This window comes from Notolabrus celidotus, chromosome 13, assembly GCF_009762535.1.
Source record: "Notolabrus celidotus isolate fNotCel1 chromosome 13, fNotCel1.pri, whole genome shotgun sequence".
Taxonomy (NCBI): Eukaryota; Metazoa; Chordata; class Actinopteri; order Labriformes; family Labridae; genus Notolabrus; species Notolabrus celidotus.
Window position 1 is genome coordinate 21,731,445 of NC_048284.1, and position 21,594 is coordinate 21,753,038.

The 21,594-nt window shown below is 41.3% G+C and overlaps 1 protein-coding gene across 5 annotated transcripts in view; it reads left to right on the forward strand.

Moving 5' to 3' along the window:
• mdga2a (MAM domain containing glycosylphosphatidylinositol anchor 2a) overlaps positions 1-21,594 on the forward strand; it is a 351,098-nt gene that overhangs the window by 94,797 nt on the left and 234,707 nt on the right. The window lies entirely within an intron of this gene.

Below are 21,594 nucleotides of genomic sequence, written 5' to 3' on the forward strand. Positions count from 1 at the left end.
CTAAAAATTCTGTGTTTGCATAATAACACTTACAGCGATGAATATAACCTCTCGCTTTCCAAATCATTTTAGTTGCTATGGGGATCAAAGCTTTCTGCACACTTGAGTAGGAATGACTGTTGTTGTTATATAAGGAGCACAGCCACTTTGCAAGGCTAGTCGCTTTTAGGTGTTGAAATGCCATCGTCTCTGAGTGTACCACTACGTGGGCGGCGTGCAAACCCCCAGCCTGAGCAGGAGCTGATCCGATCTGCACTGTCAGCACCAATGGGACTTCCTGGACAGGCAGTGCTGAATCCCTGATTGGTTGTCAGTCAGCGTCAGTCACTCCAAGGCCTGACTATCAGTCATACAGAACACACAACCAGCACACATACAATGAAATGAAACAGACTCTGGAGGAGCCAAATTTATTCGCAAGTAAATTGCAAAACTTTCATTCAGAGAGAATTACCCCTGAGAATGGATCGGTAATGGTTGCCTGAGCCACAACTGTTCTGCAGCAGCAGTTTACTTGTTGAAATGTGAGATGCTCATTAGGCCGAGGGTTCCCTGATGAGACAGTTTAATTACATGCCATGGGGACTTGTGAAGTGGTAGAGCTGCCATTACGACTTTTATTAGCACTGTGAACCAGCAAAACATAACATAAGATCTTTATTATGTCATTGTTGTCATTGTTTGCAGTAGTCTATGGAACAAAAAGGGCCACAACAATATTGCAAGGCTTTTATTTTGTGAGGCTAAGGCTTTTATTTTGTGAAATGGATACACTGCAGTGCTGTGAAGCATGTTTTTGTAAAGCAAGGTGAGCAGCTTAGATTCAGTGCTACAGGGGAGAAAGTAGGTGTCAGTTCAGCTTCAGAAGATTTACTTGTACGTGTGTGTACGTGTGTGCGTGTGTATGTATGTGTGTGGTGTATGTATGTTTGTGTGTTTTCTGATGGAGCCGGTGGTTATTGCCAGAAGCACCTGCCGAATGTTTGCAGGCTGATCACAGACTCAACAGGCACTCTGGCGGGGACAAGCGGCCACCCAGAGTGCACTGTTTGCTGCTTCCCTTTGTAACTTATTTACCTCCCACTCTGATACTCATACCCTTCAGTCCAAACCTTGTTTGGTTGAACCCTGTCTTGCTGATTCTCCCTACAGCTCCCTCCCTGGGAAAGTCATTGCCGTACCCTCCCTCCATGGAGCCCTTTTGTTTCCTCGTGGCCCGTCGGTCTCTTTAGCATGCAGATGTGATTAGCTAATGTCACCTCGCAGTGGGCCTGCTTCAGACTGTTCCTCTCGGCTGGAGTCGCTAAAGCATTGCAAACCAGAGAAAATCAAATTATAGAGCCATTAATTTGTCTTGGTAATCCAGGCTGTCTGCTGCTCAGGAGAAGTAATCTCCCAGGACTGCGTTCATCAAGTGTGTGATGCCAGCAGAAGTGACGCATTAGCTAATTAACAGGGGAGGACTGAGTGGCTGGGAATTACACCTGGTCTGAATCACCTGTCTTCTTGCTAAAACTGGTTGACATGTAGATTAGACTTATGTAATGTCTTAAATGTAAAGCACTCTGATGACCTGTGAAAGAAGGGCTTTATTTTGTAAATAGAGTGAAAACAGGTTTTTGAGTCTGCCATTGTCTGCAAGAAATAAATGTGTATAATTTTCCACTCTCAGCAAGGACACTAACTTTCATGTCAGCAATCCCTCACAAGGTGACCACCCAGAACCTGCCCATTTAGCTTATTTGTACTTTGCAAGGGCACAAAATGCAGTAACATGCATCTCTAGTTCCACTCATTAATAAAAGGACCTTTGGAGAGCCTGAGGGAATTCATTTTGTAATTGAGTGGAATATCCAAATATTTCATGCTATAAAGTATCCTGAGCAACTAACAGTAACTGAATGAGATCTTCTGACACTTTCAGCAAAGCTATTCTTGGTAATTATAGCAGCGATAGGTAATAGGGATGGGTAATAATTTTCGAAGACTTGAATATTAATTCATCGTATTATATTATAACTATATACATATCTCATCTTAAAAAGACAATTTTCCATTTTTCATTCTGGCCCCAGGTTGTAATATAGTACTCTGGCCAGATGGTGGCTGCAACGCATCTGAAAGCTGTTTGCTAGTCACATCAAATAACAGAAGAAGAAGAAGAATGCTGAGTGCATTAGTCTTCTTCTTAGCAAGTGAAGAAAGTTGCTTGAAAGATGGTGTAGTGGCTATTTGACTTGGTCAACTTACAAAACTTAAATCTCAAATCAAAAACCGGCGACGGGGCACGGGGAGAGTGGATCTTACACGGTGTCGAAAAAAATTGTCAATGTCCAGCCAAGTATGCAGTCTTTTGGTGGTTTATTGTAAGGCTGGGTGATATGGAAAATTATGTTATTTAAATTTAAACTCAGGTTTTTGGTCCTGAGTGAAAGTTGAAGAAACCACAAACAGTTTGTTAGTTTGTATCTGGATTTAGTTTTCTGATAAACTTCTTGAATCCATCATTTCTGATGGTGCTAACAGGAAGCAGGTCTTTGGTGTAAAATTAGATTTTTGTGAAGTTTTGGTTTGTAGATTCTTATTTTTCACGGATTGAGGTTATTTCCATAATTTGATTTACATTTGCAACAAATATATTTCAAATTGTGTACAGTGTATCATTTTAGTAGAGTATTGTTTTGAGTTGAGCAATCCCCTTTCCCACAGTGCAGTGAATGCATCACGCTCGTTCGGTGCTCCGTTGTGTTACGTTCACGGTGGACATTAAACGTGTTAGAAATGAACAGCAGAAGTTGTCTGTGTGCTCTTCCTTTACCCACATCCTGAAAGTAAGTTTAATGAAGTGTGCTAAGTTAATAGTTAAAGCAGAGTCAGCACAGTGTCAGACTAACCACTCGCTGTTCCTCGCCTCAGCTGTGCTTACATTCAGCCCCGCACCCCTCTCACCCCGCGACATGACTGGCTGTTCAATGCCTCTTCTTCTTTTGTCAAATGTTGGGCGGCAAACAGCATTTAAGGCTAATTAGCACCCCCCTCCATTTGAAGTGGCCGGGGGGTGTAATTACATGTTTATTTATATCAAATTTTTAGCGAAAATGTTTTATATTTATATAGAGAAAAATTATATCGCGATAATTATCGTTATTGAATTATCGCCCAGCCCTAGTTTATTGTACAACAAAAAAGCTTCTCTCAAACAAAAGCATCTTGCTTTCAAATCTCCCGGTAAAAACCAATCACCATCCCCGGTGTCTGCCCCTCCTATCTTACCTGCCCATCTATATACACACGTCACCTGGTGCAAAACTATCAACCTATAAAAGTGAGTTACGAAATATACTAATACCCCGTGGCATCAAAGTTAATTACCTTAAATTAAATAACAATAAATAAATCAATTGATTAAAGTAAAAATAATCAAATACATGAGACAATGTAAATAGCTCTAAACAGACGGGGTTATTGCTGTGAGATTTTTAAAGAGAATATTACAGCGACAGAGAATGGCTGTAAAATGTAAACACACAGGCCATGTTGCTGAGTCACAAACACTGGCACAAAGGTTGAGGCTGACACTACCAGTGACCACTATCAGCCGCACTTCACCCTGGTGCTGGTTAACACTACTGCCAAATGCACCATTAATGGGACAGGTGTCAGGTGAAGTGTTTACTTTTATACACCTACTCCTGCAGTGAACATGGTGAAGGGTGTCTTCTCCTTTCAAACTTACTGTCAGATGGCTGGGCCCAACTAAAACCAGACTTAAAGCTGGGGTTGGTAATCAGATTTAGATACACTTTTTGTCATACTGGTTAAAATGATCTTTATGTCCTGATGGCAATCAATACATAATGTGTTCTTAAAAAAGAGTGAAAAAAAAAATGCTATCTACAGCTGGAGTAAACCTGGGAAAACACTAACCAATCACTGTTTTTTGGCTCCCCAAATTTTAAACCAATCAAATCCCGTCCAGCCGTTCTGCCCTCCTCCTGTGCGTACATTTCCCCAGGGTTCACTCCTCTGAGTCCCCGTCTCCTGCCTCTACTTCCCCTGACTCTATTTACTGCCCCTCTCGCTCCTCCTCGGGCCTGTCCCCTCTGACCTGATGAGGTGCTTTGCTCAGGACTGTAGTCCGGATCAGAGTCTAAAAAGCTCTTTCCAACAAGCAGAATAATTAATGACGTTCAGTAAGTCCTACAGAAAATATATATTTATTGTAGCGTCCGTCCGGACGCTGTAGTGATGACGAGTCGATTCGTGAACACGTTGAGCTTTAATAACCGGTCACTGTCGGCCGTGATCACGCCAACAAACAAAACAACAATCAATGTTTGAATGAATGAACAACTTCTCCTCTCCTCTCTCCCACTCGCACACTCTACACCTCTCCTGATGCCTTCACTGACTGTCAACACTGTAGGAATTAAGAACATCTACACTGAACATGTTTAACAAACAGTAGAGCTGTTACAGTTTTATACGTGTTATAACTTTTCTCCTGATATCGTGTCACCAGTACAACTGGATAATGCTAGCGTGATAGTTGTGAGTACTAATAGCAGCCATGTTTGTTTGTGTTTTTAACTTTCACTATGATAATGTTTTGGTGAGGACCGGTTTTGAATCAGTCACGATCATATGGTCGAGAATCAGCGGCGCTCGTGCATGTGAGCGGGGGGGCGTCGTTTTGGAGGAGCTCCGAGGGGGGAGGGGAGGGGTTAGACGGAGTCCTGAGGAAAAGCTACATTCAAATTCATGCTGGTTTTCCCAGACTACCAACCCTAGCTTTAAAGACCAAAATCCATAACTTTGTGATTGTATGATGGAATTTCAGCTCCGATTATGAATAATCGCCAAATAATATTTTGGCTTGAAATGCCTGTTCCATATCGAAAAAAAGAACCGAACTTTTGGTATATCATGCAACACTATAATGATGTCCTTTAATATGTCCTGTAACTGCACAAATTGATTTATATTTTTTTAAGCACCTGCCTTCAGACTACAGATCTATTTGTAGTTTATAATGAAAAAGAATAAGCAGCCAACATTTGATCCATCTTGTTTTGGATTTTCTTACATGAAGGTTTCTTATTAATTCTAGGCAACACACAATATGAGCAGCACTTCTCTGATGAGGCTCTAATGAGAATGGATGCATTCAAGAAAAATGGAGCCACTACAGTGATACTAAACTCTGGCAATGAAACAATGAATTGGCATGAGGCACAAAACCTGCAGAGAGAAAAGGAAGGCTGGCATTGGAACACTTGTATAAAAAAAGTTTTCAGTCATTAAAAACACTTGAGAATGCAAAAAAAAAGTAAATAAATGTAATTTCTTCATGACTGTTTTATTATTCATTTCCACACCTTCTATCAGTGCCATTAAAACTTTGTTTTGATACATCTATCAATGCCAGTCTTTTGTTTCTTAAATCAGCTTTTTGATGCCAAAAGATAGTGTCACGGTCCTGCCTACATACAAGAACAGATGACAAAGATATAACAGGGCTTCAGTAATAATCCAAACAAATGGATCTTCATGCTTTGGTCAGAAAAGAAACAGGAATGGCCAAGGAAGTGATCAAGTGAAATGCTGGGATGCATGAAGAAAGCATGAAGTAGATGATTTAAAGGAACATCAGCCAGCCTGGTGTGTCTGCACCTCTCTGATTAACAGACACCAATAGAGCTGAATACTGCTCTGAAAATATGATTTTAAAATCCTAATTTTCTACTTGATCAGAAAAGTGATGAGAAACCTGAAGTGTAATTAGGCATGTAAGATGTCAGCCTTTACAGTAGGACTGCAGTGAGAGAAATGGAAAAGAAGGAGACGTAGAGTAGCATGCCTCTCCTGTGATAATTTCATTTTGTCCTAGTTTTACAGACAAAATTATGCTGGCAATTTACACTGAAGTTTTCTCACACACTGCTCTGTTTTTCAAAGCTCTTTCCTGAACACCATCTTACTTGGAAAAAGCTCTTCCCCCTCTCTCCCTTCTTTACCATTCACGTTCAGCGCCCGGGGATACTACTCTGTAATCACATTAGTGGATCCTTTATGACAGCTCTTTCACAACATGCAATGTGTTAAACTCTCCAAAATAGATCTTTTCTGTTACAGCGACGTGTCGAGTGAAATCTCAAGAAAGCACTTTTTTTGTAATTGTGAACGTATTGTGTGTTTCTTTACACACGTCTGCACAAGCAAGAGTCAATATGGATAATGAGACATCATTATCAACAATCCTGCTTCTATTTTGTGGCCTCAATCCTGTGTGGGAGCATCCCACCATGTTCAACTGACATAAGAGTGCTGTTATCGTGAACAAAAACAGCTCTTTGCATGCTGGGGACATAACCCAAACCTTTGCAAATGTCATCTTTCCCCGTGACTAAGTTTACTGCTGCTATTTGTGTCACAACAAACCACCCCTGGGTGCGTATGATTGACACGTTGTGAGTGATAATTTGACACATTCTGCCATTATTCCTTTCTGCCAACTCACTCTTTTATTCTTAAGCGCACTGCAACTCTGTCAACTTGAACCTTTATGACACCTGACAGCGACACATAAGAAAAGCCGCTTTTCTTTTATACAAGTGTAAAGGTTTAAACTTTCACTTTAGGTCTCTTGCACGCTGGGGAACCAAAAAACATGTTTATTTATCCCCTTAGGTCAATAGATCTTCAATTCTTTTGTTTTCGTCGCTCATTACCATTACTTTGAAACGCTGCTGCCACATGTGCTTTATTGCGAACAGCACACATCAACTGAAGATTACGCTCCGCTTCTGATGCATGCGTGAAAACCTCTCTGAAATGCATAAACAGGCCTCTCAAAAGTGCCTTGTATCGACCACAGCCGCCATCCCTGCAGTCAGCTATGTGCGGAGCTGTTTAGCAACTCGCACCATTGATCGCTTCAAGTGAGTACCCACCACAATCGGCATCCTATGACACCAGGGGGAAGCTGGGGAGTGCAAGAGGTGCAATTAGCTGCTCCCAGGAGCACAGAGGGAGTGACAGACAATCAGCATGGATGGAGAAGGAGAGGAGGAGGAGGAGGAGGAAAAGGAGGAGGAGGAGGAGGAGGAGAAGGAGAAGTAGATGAAGATGAACATGAGGTGTGTACAAGGAAAAGGAGGGGGAGGGGGAAAGATGGTCATTACCCAAATGGGTCGTTATGCCCCATCTATCCATCCCATGCTGCCATAGCCCCTCGCCCACGCCACAGGAGTTTTAATTGGCCTGGTACACAGTGTTTGCTCAAGCACTCTGCAAGTTTGGAGAAGTGCTCTGTAGGGGAATGCGGTAAGCTCAGTCATGCTGGAAATCTATAAGTTGGAAGGTGTGGGTAGAGGAGTGAGGTATGTGTGTTTGCATCTATGCATCTATGTTCTAAAACTCATATCAACATTCAAAATTTTATGTCCAGCTACATGGATAATGAGCAGCTAGAGTTTTGGTGATTTCCTGTGTGGGATGCACAAAGAGGAATCAGCAATCTGCAGGACTCATTATATGGCTGCTGTCACTGCATTAAAAGTACCGGTCACCAAACCAACACTCACTGCTACAATGAAGGCCAATTATTAGAGCTGCAACATCTTTTGTTTAACATCCCAGTTGTGGTGTGCACATGTGCAGTAAGCAAATTACAAGACTTGGGATAGGATGGCATATTAAGTGAAACAAGTCAGGGTGTTTCAAAAGTTTATCTGTCTTCACACTGTGGTAGTGGAGCCCAGAACAAACTTTGTATACTAGCTGCTGTAAATGCAGAATCTACTCATCTTTCTGCATACTTGTACACAACGCTACACTTAATGTCAATCGGATGATCGAAGCAGAGGCTGTTCCAGGTGGAGACGTTAGAGTTAGTGAATTGCCACTAGGGGACCCATCTTGTGTTGTTCAAGAAAACAGAAATATGTTAGTCAAAGTTTTTCTCATCAGTGTCAAGTCAAGTCAAGCTTTATCTATAAAGCACATTTAAAACAAACTCAGTTGACCAAAGTGCTGTACAGTTATTAAAATACAATATAATCATACACAAATATAACAATAAATAAAAACAATAAAATAATCGTAAGAGATCAATTTAGGAAATAAAGTAAAAAGGTAAAAAGCCGAGGATTATTTATTAGCTGGGACTGAACGCTAAGGAGAAAAGATGGGTTTTCAGTAGTGTTTTAAAGTGCTCAACAGACTGCACAGCTTTTACCTGGAAAGGTAAGCTGTTCCACAGCTTTGGGGACCTCACTGAGAAGGCTCTGCCCCCACGAGTAGAGTCTGGACCAAGGTACTGCCAGGAGCAGCTGGTTTGATGACCTAAGTGCTCTGGAAGTACTGTGAGGCTGTACAAGACGTGATAAATAAGACAGTGCCAGACTATTTAAACACTTAAAAACAATTAAGACCTTGAACTGGATCCTAAAGTTAACAGGCAACCAGTGAATATGGGACAGGACTGATGTGATCCCACCGTTTCTTTCCAGTCAGCAGGCGGGCCGCTGCATTTTGGACGACCTGTAGACGGCACAATACTGACTTGTCGAGACCAACAAACAAAGAGTTACAATAGTCTGAGCGTGATGTAACAAAGGTGTGAATAACTTTCTCAAAATCATTTCTGGGAAGATAAACCTTTACTTTTGCTAATAGTCTTAGCTGAAAGAAGCTCGTTTTAACAATAGAGCTTATCTGCTTGTCAAACTTAAAGTCACTGTCCAAAATAACACCAAGGTTCCTTGCAAAAGGGTGATAGTAAGGCTTAAGGGTGCCAATGGCGCTATCATAGCCATCCAACAATGGTGTACTTTTAGCTTGCTATTGTTCTATCTTTGTCATGGAATACAAATGTTGTTGACAAGTATTTATCATAATTTTTGTTAAAAACATGAACACTGTTAGGACACTTTGAGGGTTTCCTGTATAAACAACAGATACATACTATTCAAACACAGTATTTGATTTGATCACAGCAGAATAATCTCTCTTCAAACAACAGTATCAGAAACACATCACAATGCTCTGCAGAAATCTTAACAAACAGAAAAAAAATGTTATTTTGTTTATTTTTCTTTTTATGAAGCTGTTTTCCAAATAGTATTTGTTGGATGAAACCGGAGCGTCCTGGAGAAAAAAACACGCAGACACAGAGGAACCTGTAACATCCTGACAGACAGAAACCTGCTTCACCGTCACCCCTTCCTGCAGCTCAGCCACTTTGGTCTTGCTGGTGTTCAGGTTCTGTTGCACTGAATGACACATCTCTCGCTGCTGTTTAAGAAGTGAGTTAACTTCCTCAATACGGTCTTTCAGACTCGCTTCCACTTGCCATCATGGAGGGCGTCTCTGGTTCCCTGGTGGCTGCCTTCCCCTCTTTGGTAAGGGGCCTGGTGGTGGTGTTGGTTACCCCGGTGGCCTCCTTCCCCTCTTTGGTAATGGGCCTGGTGGTGTTGTTGGTTACCCTGGTGGCCTCCTTCCCCTCTTTGGTAAGGGTTCTTGCTGGTGGCTGAGGTGGGCACTGGCTGCTCTGATCTTGCTGGCAGCTGTTCTCGCTGCTGGCCCATGGCATTGTGCTTATTTGCTTGTCAGCCTCCAAATCCATCTCCATGTCCATTATACCAGCCCAGCTCCAGGGTCTCAGTTTTCTCATAACTGCAGTGTTTCTGTAGTCTTACTGATGCAAAGAGAAATACATTTTCAACTCACTATACCACCTCAAATTCAAACTGTCCTGTCTGACTCTTTTCCACTGATAACTTAACAGGACTCATTATAAATCCCAGCTCAAATCTATATGCCCTCCACCCACAAAGCAATGTTTATTTAGATCCCTTTGTCTGTGTAGAGTCATCATGAAAGTTGAACACACTTTTTGGCCCCTGGCTGCAGGTAGAAGTGAAGCTTGTGGTTTGGGTTACTGTGGTGGGAAGACAGAATGAAGTCTTGTCTCTTTCAAATTGATGAATACGCTTCATGGGATTATCGCACTCGTCAAACGTGGAGAGTCCTTTCTACAGGGTCAAGTCTTTGCTTTGCTTGACACTACTAAAGCTGCAGTATGCATTTAGTACCTACTCACATTGTGATTTTTTTTTCTTTTATTCCAGAAATTATATTAACCTCGACAAGGTTGCAGACTCTTTCCAAATGCCCACTGCCACTTCAGAACTTGACTGTACTCATCACAATGTGCAGGGCCACAGAGTGTAAAGTATTATGGATATTCAGGTGGATTGGTATGAAAGCATGTTAAACCTATTCAGTTTGTTTTTCGGTCTAAAAAGTATTTTATAAAAGAAGAAAAAAAACACTTAATGGATTTTGATTGTGAAAGTTTCCAGTTTAAAGAGGCTTCAAGTAGGACATAGATTTTCTTTAAATGCCATCTTAATATAATGAGACATTTCTGTCTGTAGTATGTAGGTATGGAGCTACGTACATTAACAGTTCCTCCCATAAACTTCACACTTAGCTATACTGCCAAGGACCCATGGGTGAAATTTTGTACATTATGTAGTGGGGCAAAAAAGTATTTAGTCAGCCACTGATTTTGCAAGTTCTCCCACTTAGAAAGATGAGAGAGGTCTGTAATTTTCATCAGAGGTACACTTCAACTATGAGAGACAAAATGAGAAAAAAAATCCAGGAAATCACATTGTAGGATTTTTAAAGAATTTATTTGTAAATTAGGTGGAAAATAAGTATTTTTTGCCAGATCTGACTGGGATGTGCAAGATTAAAACATAAACAAACAAGAAAATCACATCCTCTGCTGTGCACTTTTGGAACCAAATTTTTGTGAAGTTTGGTGACATGTGACTAGGATTAACTCGGTGCCATTGACTGATTGCAGGGGCTTACGTTGAGGGATACACATTTTACAAGGCAGCTAACTGAAATTAGTGGTGTATTTTCAGAGTCAGCATTGACATAACAGAATAATTCATATCTCTATCCAGCCGACCCAAACAACATGGATAGACGTAGAATGAAATGGTGATCTTAAAGAGAAAAGATTAATACTACACCAGACACAGCATGGATATACTGTATGCTTATGTTTAAGTTTAAATGGCTCTACTATACATCCCTCTCCTCAGTCATGAGTTCCAGGACCTCCTGTGGGATCCCAAGGCAATTCAAGGTTAGATGGGATGTATAAACCCTCAAGTGAGCTCTGGCTCCTTCCTGGGTCTCCTCCCAGGTGGATGTGCCAGAAAATACTTCCAAAGAGAGGCTTCCTAATCAGATCACAGAACTACCTTAACAGTCTCTTTTCAATTCAAACAAGTAGCAGGTCCACCCTAAGCTGTATTTGGATATCTGACCTTCTGACCATGTCTAGCTTAGCCACCTTTCAGAAGCTCTTGTTCTAGCTCCTTGTGGCAGCAAACCCATTCTTCGAATCTTTTCCAAAAGCTCAAGACTATTGGTGAGGACTGGAATGTAGATTCCATGTGCAGGTCACAATTTGATGACAATAACCAAATCACATCATCTACAAAAAGATGCAACTCTGAGGGCCCCAACTGTATTTTGAGATTGTCTGAAAAAACAAAAAGTCTTTGACAACCTCAGCAGAGGCTTACACTTGGTCTGACTGATCCACAGTTAAGAGTTTATAAAAATTAAGAATGCAAGTCACGTACAAAAATTAGTTCACAACTATACCATTAACAACAAGAATCGAACATGCAACCTCTGCGTTGAGGGCTATAGCCTCTGTATATGGGGCGCCCCAAGTTTATCTCTTTAACATCAGTTCTCATCTTGTACATCTCAAAATATCCTGCTTGAACTGCACCTTTTAGCTTATTTTGGGTTTTTTTTCACCTTTGTTGAAAGTAGGGATGTGCTTGTTTGTAGACTAACGATGGTACCCTCACTGGTCAGCTGCAGAGTAACAAGTTGGTTCAACATATAAATATTTTTCCAATTGTAAATGAATATGCAAACAGAATGTTTTGTTTAGGCTGTTAAGTAGACACCCACTACAAGCTGGGGGCGAAGCTTTGGTTTGAGGCTACTACCATACTTTTTTAGTTCTTGGATATAAACCAGCACAGATGATAGATGGCTTCTCATATTGGGGCGAGGTCTGGTAGTGTTTTGATCTACAAAATGGAGATAAAGTTGTATGTAGTCTGTGTCTGGTTAAAGCACTTTTTACCAAGGCTGGTGGTGCTAGCTCTGCTAACTGTAGCAACACAATTTAGCCATGTCAAATAAATTGCAAATTTGAATGTTTTCTGAGTTTATTCGTAACTTAAGACTTGACTACGATGGCCCTGAAGTGCAAATCACAACAACAAATTAGAAAACACTACAGCATTTCAGAAAACACTTTGACAAATCAGAAAACACTACGGCAAAGAAAGAAGTAGGTACCCTCAGGGGACATGACTCATCATATCGACCAGTCCAATCAAGACGAGTCATGTCCCCCGAGGGTACCTACTTCTTCCAGTTTGGTTAATGTCGTAGTGTTTTCTGAATTGCCGTAGTGTTGTCTGATTTGCTGTTGTGATTTGCACTTCAGGGCCACCGTACTTGACAGCTAATAATGATTTGATTTCTGTTCAAACAAAAAGGAAATTATTTACTTTAGTACATCTCTTATGGAAAGGACAGCTCAAGAGAGGTAAAAAATGTTCGGAAGAAGAGTGTGAAGAATTGCCTTTTCTTTCAGCTGAACTGAACAGACACCCCGCATGTTGATATTTATATTTCTTTCATACATACTGGCAAATGAGCTCTTTGTTTCACTTTGGAGACTTTGCACACATCTGCAGCTAAACTCAGTTTGTTACAGAGGTTTTGACTTTTTAATCTTCTGTGTTTTTAATTGTGCTGCAGTACAATGGAGACATCCACACTGTCTTTATCACCTACTGCAGCACCAGCCACAATATTTCCTCAACACAGTGGGCTACAGAGCTTTAATATACAGGAACACACATTGAAATAAAAATAAAAGTTGAAATTGCTCTGAAATCTCAAAACCATCAGACTGATATTTTTTTTGTGGGGTTGAAGTTTTTGTCTAACATGCAAGTAAACCACAAGTGAACATTTCCTGATAGCCTCGTGTGATCCAAGTTTGTCAGATGAAACCTCACACTCTCAGACACACACACAGGAGTATAACTGATGTGTCCAAACTTATTCAGTTGAAGTATGATGAATAGTGAGGTGATGAATAAATCATGAAGGAAAGACGGTGAGCTCCAACAAGAGAGAGAACAAGAGAGGAAGCATAAGTCTGCAGGTTTGGCAATACAGGACCACAGGGCATAAATGTGCAGTAACTTCTTGTCTGATTGCGTGACAGGATGCAGGTGTGTGTTCTAAATGCTGACCATAGAAAAAGAGCAGTGAATCGCTGTAGGAAAAACAGTTGACATGAATACAACATTCATTTTTGCAGATTTATTGTCCATTTGATATCTTGCAGCAAAAAAAATACTTCAGTTTTCAAAGCCAGAATTTAGCTGGATTGATTCTGTATGTCTTCTTTTGAAAATACTTTTATTCCCAGGATGGAAGGATGTATTTGAAATGGATGACATCAATCTGAAATATAGAAGTCTTTGGAAACGCCGGGTAAATAGAGGACAATTTATTGGAACACTTTGCACACTGTTTGTTCACTGTGAAAAGACATATCGAGCATCAGCTGAGAGCTTTCAAGTCCCTGCAAGGACATTCAATATGGAGCGTTGGATTGCTCACCTGCCCCTGAGACAGTTTTGGTAATTCTTTTTACTCTATAATTACAACGAGTCAAAGGCTTTGGCCATCACTAACCCAAAGCTTCCTCTCCTCATTTCAATGCAGCAGAAAGACAGTGAATTCAAAGAATGGCAGCACTGTATTATTTTCACGTACCAAGCTTTGTACACCACAAGCTTTCATACTAATTTGCAACCCCTTCATTATTTGTTCTCATGGCAATTCAATCAACATATGACCAGAGTGTTGTGTAAAATTCTTTATAAAAGGTGGAGGCTGCATAGAGTTCACTGATACTGTTGTTACGCTAAAAACATCATTGTGTGTAACACTCACATACTCTGGCTTTGAGTACATAATAGGGATACAAATTGTATGTATTCCCCTTGATCGACCTTTGAAAATGTTAACATTCAATTACCAATTAATCATGTCAAAAACTTTGATGTTCCCAATGACAAAAAAGATACCAATGTGTTTTTTTCCCCTAATTCATATTTTCCTTAGCAACACAATGCACATAACTGACTGTGACTGGGATAAGTCTGTGAAGGGGGCACTATGGGGAGAGGGGGCAAAACAGGGAGATAGTTCAGCATCCTGACTGCCTGGTGGATAAAACTTTCCCTTAGTCTGCTGGTTCTGGCCCAGAGACAGCTCTGACCAGAAAACACCTCAGCAAAGCAGAGTATTATGATAATACTGAATCAATTGTTAACATCCCTGGTACATAGCCTTCTTTGAGGCTCTGTCTGGGGACCATTATGTTTTTCTGGGGGACTTCCCTGCCCACATCGAGTCTCTTGGTGGAGGGTGACTGGAGCACTATTTGTGGAGGACTTTTGGTTGGCCTTAATAGATATCTGGAAAACTGTCAGACGTCTTGGAGGGGAAAGCATGGCTTGGTTAAGGCTGTGGGGGAAGAGAACTGGACTGGAATCATTTTTGGGCAGTGAAAGGAGCACTTTTAGGAACACTGGAACCCAGCAAAGAGTTCAAAGATCCAGAGGAAGCCTTACCTTTATCCTTGTCAGAGGTCACCACGGTAGTTAAAGGTGACATATCATGCAAAATCGACTTTTTAATGGTTCTCTACCTGAAATATGTGTCCCTGGCATGTCTACAAACTCCCCGAGAATGAAAAAAAACCCATTCTGCCCCTGTTCTGATTTCTCCACCTTTCTGTAAATGTGTGCTGAAATGAGCCGTTTCAGACTTCCGTGTTTTTGTTACGTCACAACAATATCCGGTCTGTCACGGAGTCAGAGCTCGGAGCTTGTTCAGCCCATAGACTGTATAAAATACAACTCAACCCCTCCTCCATTTTCCATTACCTGCACACGTGTGCTAACAAGGAGCTTAGGAGGGAGGCATGCTAGTTGTAGGCTGTCTTAATAAACACAAAGGTCGGTTTTACTCCCCACGTCTGCAGATTTGAAGATCTAGTGGATGATTTTTATTTTTCATGGATAAGTGCTAGCGCTAGTTAGCATAGCCACATAGCTACATGTTTGTAGCTGTAGCTGTGTACCAAGACACACGTCTACATACTGACAAATAAAACAACAAGTAACACAGAATCTGTGACCAATCCTTCATAAAAGGTCCTGCTGCCTTTCTGGCAGAGGTCGGTTTTACTCCCCACGTCTGCAGATTTGAAGATCTAGTGGATGATTTTTATTTCTCATGGATAAGTACTAGCGCTAGTTAGCATAGCCACATAGCTACATGCTCGTAGCTGTGTACCAAGACACACGTCGACATACTGACAAATAAAACAACAAGAAACACTAAATCTGTGACCGATCCTTCAGAAAGGTCCCTGCTACAGGCGCCTCTCCGTCAGGATCAGATTCTGGATCAGATTCAGAGGGTTGAAGTAACGCGATCTGGTAGCAGCCGTGTATATTCAGCCAACATGTAAACATTAGATCAACGTGCTGGAGAGCTGAGGGCACATCCACTTTCTGAGGGGGCGTGGTCAGAGGGAAAACAGACTGTTCTGAGGAGGACTGAAGAAGAGGGTTTTTCAGGCATGCCAAAATCTGATTTCAAAGTGTTTTTTTGAGCATAAACTTTAAAGACATGTTTTGGGGACCTCTTAGACCAATATATATTGATGAAAAAAGCGTGATATGTCACCTTTAAGGATCTCTTAAATGCTTAGTCATCAGGTGTAGATAAGATTCACCCTGAGATGCAGAAGACTCAGTGCATGTAGAATGGGAAGTAGAATTTTCAGCAAAAGGAACTGGAGGATGTGCTCCAACTGTTGGGGAATTATGGATCTCTTCTTCACGCAGAATGTGTATTTGATGGTGCTGAAAAAGAAGCTCTGGCTTGCTTCCGTCCACTGTTAAAGTTTGTATGACTCTGATTTGTATGATAACAAAATATCTTCAGAGGACATCCATATAATTTTTTCATGGGTAAAAACTGTAGAAGAAAAGACTACATTATGGCTCAAAAGGGATGTTTTAGATTTCACACAATCCCACCGCTGAACTGCACCTTTGAGCTCTCTGCTTTTGCAGACTGTGTCTGGAGGTCAGTCTCAGTTGAGGGGCTGACTGCAAAATGATATGAATACAGGTAGAAATGCACTACAGTTTATTCTACACATCACTCCCTTATCAGGGCTTAACAAACACTGCATCAACTTAGATATGACAACTGAACAGAAAGCAAGGCTCTGCTGTCTACACATCATTCAGGCCACTTCAGGGTATTGACGTCCAGCCCCATATAAACAGGGAAGACCTGGTTATGGAAAGCTGATTCCTTTGTTTGTTTTCATTATGTTATGTCCAGCACCTCTGGAGCAAGCGGCAACCTGCAGTCTCAAAATATGAAGCCAATGCAGAAGTGTCATAAACTGAAGTTAATTGAGTGTCCGCTTGAGGTTTGCTGCAGAAACACTGAAAACCACATACACAACCATTCAAAAAAGATGATCTTTGCAGCATTAATAAACATGTTTACAGTCTGGTTCAAAAAACGGCTTTGGTCTGAAGAGCTAACACTGTACGGTGGGTGAATTTTTTCAGAACGCGACGGCTCAGAAGATAATACAATTACCAGTTTTGCTAATTTAAGGACCAGACAGAATTGAGTGAGTGGCGAGGACACTGTAGCTGTTGGCGAGGAGGCTCAAAGCCTGCCTCTTTACCTCACACTAGCGCAACAGAAGATAAGTTGTGTTCCGCATTTCCAATATGGCTCCCGCCAACAGTTGGCTTCAAAACAGCATTTCAGAACTGGATGGGTGACGTCACGGATACTACGTCCATTAATTATATAGCCTGTGCTCTGGAGCCACCCAGCACTGCCATTCATGATGTGATATCCCTCTTTTGTCACATCAAGACTTAAATACTACAATTTTGACATTAATCAGCATGAAAAGAGCCAGCCATGATGACGCCAGAGAAAAATTTCAAAGAAGACTCATCTGAGGTGGACAGTTCCACTCAGAATTTCAACCATTCTATTTTCAATTAAAATACACAAAAGCTCTTAACTGATGAAAAGTTTTGGGTTCGCAAAAATAACATTCACCATGCCAATCTAATCATTCATGGATCTCTGTGTTTGATTCATTGGTGAATCTTTAATTTTAACTCCACATGCAAAAACTGTGCAGACCTGTCTGGAAGCACCACTTACCTTTAAACTCGTTTTACTTCTCCTGAGGTTTAAATTGCACAGCTAACTACTCATTCTGTTTGAGGTAACAGGCCTCAGATAAATGTCATTCAAAGTGCTTTGAAGGGACATCTTTTCATCCCCTTTGGCTCTCTGATGCTTGGGATGCCATAGTGGCAAAAACTGGGGAAATAACCCTTTGAGAAAAAAACTTTGAAAAAACAGCAAAGACCTGATTTTTTTCTTTCAAAAATACGAGCTATTCATCTCGAGGTCCCTGGTTCTCACAATAAAGTCAGTCATCTGATGTTAGAGGACTCGTCCATCAGTCACTAGTCAGTATATTGACTTTGAACACTCTAACATTTTAGTGTCTGGTGAAACATTGTCATTTAATGAGTGCAACTTCAATTTAATTCATCCAGGTTTTTCAATCAGTGCAAAAAGTACCATCAATTTAACTAATGTACCTCACAAGGGCAAAAGTGACATTGTGCTAGAAGAAGTATGAATTCACATTCCGCTTGCAGAATGTCACCTCCGGCACCCTTTCAGCTTTAAGGTCTGATAGGAACCCCTGTTACAGGCTGACCCTGGCAGAGTCTACTTTATCAGGTACTGATGCTGACAATAAAAGGAAGAATCAAAGCTGAACAGACAGCTTTTATAAAGAGACTCAATTGCCATCTAATAAGAGGTTGAGATGTACTGCAGAGAAGCCATGTGCTCGGTCAGAGCCTCATGTTTCATGGTCTGACTCTTTCTCCATCCCTTCTCTCTGCACTCCGTCGCTATCTCCTGCTGTCTCTTCCTAAATCTGTTCTGCTCTGGCGGACTCTCTTCTTTAATCCTATCTGATGAGGACCCCAGCTCCCCCCTCCTTTCCCTACTCCCTCCTCCCTTCCTTCCTTCCTTTGCTACCGCATGGAGGAATGTATGCTAATGCGGCCTGGTTGCAAAAATGGAAATTAGTCTTCTTGCTCTCCCGCAGCAGCTAAAGACAATGCAGTCATAAAGAAAAAAGTTGCAGCATTGTTTGACAGTGACAGGAAACAGGGAGATAAGGAGTTGTCAAATTTGATTAGCAATGAATTATGCAACACTGGCCACTGAGTTTAAGCAGTGTGCATTTTGATAAATCCTTTTATCTCTTCATGTGCTTCTGCATCAAACGGTGCTGTCAAAAACACTGTATTTATGTACATTGCAGTGTGTGCCTGTACAGTAGATAAGATATCACTTACATAAGAGATAAAAACAGAGACAACAACTTACTTTTTGCATTTCTGATCTCCAGAAAAAGGCCCATGGTAAGTTTAGATACAGGCTGAACAAAGGCAGCTAGAAAACACTCTTCCAGGGAAACATTAGATGCAAACAGATAGACACTTTTATCACAGATACCTCTCCATGTGAGCGAGTGGTTTGAGGGAAAGAGCTGCTAACAGGATTATGTCTTGCGTGTTCACCTTTACCGAGCAGACAGAGGCTTGATCGATATGTGACTAATGTGATCAGGGAAGCCTATCTACCCCTCGTCTTGTGCTTTCAATGAAAGCCCATTAACTATGTGACTGCAGAGCTCTGGCTGACATTTCTTCTCCTCTCACCAAGCTCCCCTTCCAGCTAACTCTAAGAACACAGTACGCTCCTGAAATGGGATATGTATGATATCATCCGACACCTCTCAATTTGAAAATTTGAATCCAGAGTGGAGCTGATGTGAGAATCGGCCGCCTTGCTAACAGATCAAGGCTCTTGTCAGTGACAATACAGTGTGCCATCCTGGTGCATTTTCATTTACCTACAGCCCAGGACTGCAGGTAGCATGAGCCGAGCATATCTCATTAAAACAGAGGAGAAAGGCTCTGCAGTGTCTTTTGTGCTCAGTAATTCCACAGTGATGTATTCCTCCCCCATCTTGCCAATGTAACATCCCGAAACCGCCCTTGCCTTTCCATTTACTTCATTTCTGCCAGGGAGAGAGTGTCTGATTTCCCCCCCCCCCCAAAAGTTAATGAAATTGTCACAGCACCTTATGAAATCTCCACCGTGTAAGCAATAACATCTGGCAAATAGATGGCGCATGTAATGTCCGCCGAGCCTCACTACACACAAGCCTATTAATGGGGACAGTCAGACAGACAGATTGACTGACTGACTGAGGGTGATGCAGACAGACAGGAGCAGATTGACAAACACAATCAGCTGCAGAGAGACAGGAGGACATCTATGTTAAAATGTGAAGAAAGGTGATACTAAAAACACTGTCCACACTCCGGTTATCTTACACACCTCTTTTCTTAAAGTGCACTCAGGTCAGTCATAGTCCTTTTTTCATGTTTCTCCGGCTTTTGATGACTTTATTGAGAGGATTCAGGGAAAAGAGAATGGTGAAAGACATACAGCGGAGGGTAAGAGTTGAGCTTAGGGTTGAGGCTTTGATGACTCTAGCAGCTGCACACAGGGCCTGTTATACTGCTGAGCTAAAGTGGTGCCCTTGGTCAGAAAAATGTCTCTATAAACTTTATTTATTTATTTTTTTAAGTTATATTTTTGGGCTTTTACACCGTCATTTAGAGAGGATAGTACAGTGGATGGGCCGCAGGCTGGAATCAAACCCAGGCCGCCCGCTAAGTGGGTGCGCAATTTAACCACTAGGCCAAATCTGTGTCTGTAAACATTGTTTGAATGCAGTTTTTGCAAAAATTGGGGCCACGGGAGCTCATTTAAAATACATCAATAAATGTAAAATGTTCTATTTCCTAACTTTCTGTTGAGCCGCTTTTTAAGGTTTAGTGAAGTGTTAAATGCATGTTGAGAGATTATTTATGTCTGCTTTGACGAAACTCCCACAAAGAGGCTTATTACACTTGGGTAGGGTTGGGTACCATTTCAATTTTACCAATCCTGATTCCCATTCTGGTTCTGCTTAATCTATTCTGGGTCCGGTTATTTTTCATTTGTCATCATTGTTGGGACATTAAGGCTCTCAACAAGAGAAATGACACCTTGCACTACAGGGTCATTCTAAAAAAACACGAAAGTTATTTTGCTGCTCGGAACCGAAAAGCAAACACAAAATCCATGTGCCTTCTCGAATCAACACATCTGAGAATTTTAGTGCTGGTTCAAAGTTGGAACCAGTTTTCAATGCTCAGGCCTGGATTTAGGAATAGCTGCCCTTAATCTGAGATGCTAAAAAACGTATACTAACCTGCTCTACGTCAGCATGTTAGTGTTATCATTGTGAACATGTTATTCTAACATTTCCTCCATGGTCAAAAGCATTGTTCATGGATGTAATGATGAGCTTGTAAAAAATCGATACACATTGGGGACGATGCAATTCTGGGAAATGAAAAATTGACTTCATGTCAGTTTTAAACAGCAGAGGGCGCTACCTGCCCTACCTGCTCTTTGTTTGACGTCATTACCTGCTTTACATTTGTAGCAGATGAAGACGTTGCAGGTGAGGATGTATCACAAGATACCTTGACAGCCTGCCAAGCCGACCATTTCAACAGTCGTCTTTTTCTTAATCCATTAAAGATTCCTTTTAAAATAATAGGACATTTATTATCAAACCAGGCAGTACAAATAACAAATTAGAGCATCACAATAACAAACTCTTTTTTTAAAGGTGACATATCATGCAAAATTGACTTTTTAATGGTTCTTTACCTGGAATATGTGTCCCTGGCATGTCTACAAACCCCCCGAGAATGAAAAAAATCCCTTCTGCCCCTGTTCTGATTTCTACACCTTTCTGTAAATGTGTGTGAAACGAGCCGTTTCAGACTTCCATGTTTTTGTTACGTAACAACAATATCCGGTCTGTCACGGAGTCAGAGCTCGGAGCTTGTTCAGCCCATAGACTGTATAAAATACAACTCAACTTCTCCGTTTTTCATTACCTGCACACGTGTGTGCTAACAAGGAGCTTAGGAGGGAGGCATGCTAGTTGTAGGCTGTCTTAATAAAAACAAATGTCGGTTTTACTCCCCACGTCTGCAGATTTGAAGATCTAGTGGATGATTTTTATTTATCATGGATAAGTGCTAGCGCTAGTTAGCATAGCCACATAGCTACATGCTCGTAGCTGTAGCTGTGTACCAAGACACACGTCTACATACTGATAAATAAAACAACAAGAAACACTAAATCTGTGACCAATCCTTCAGAAAGGTC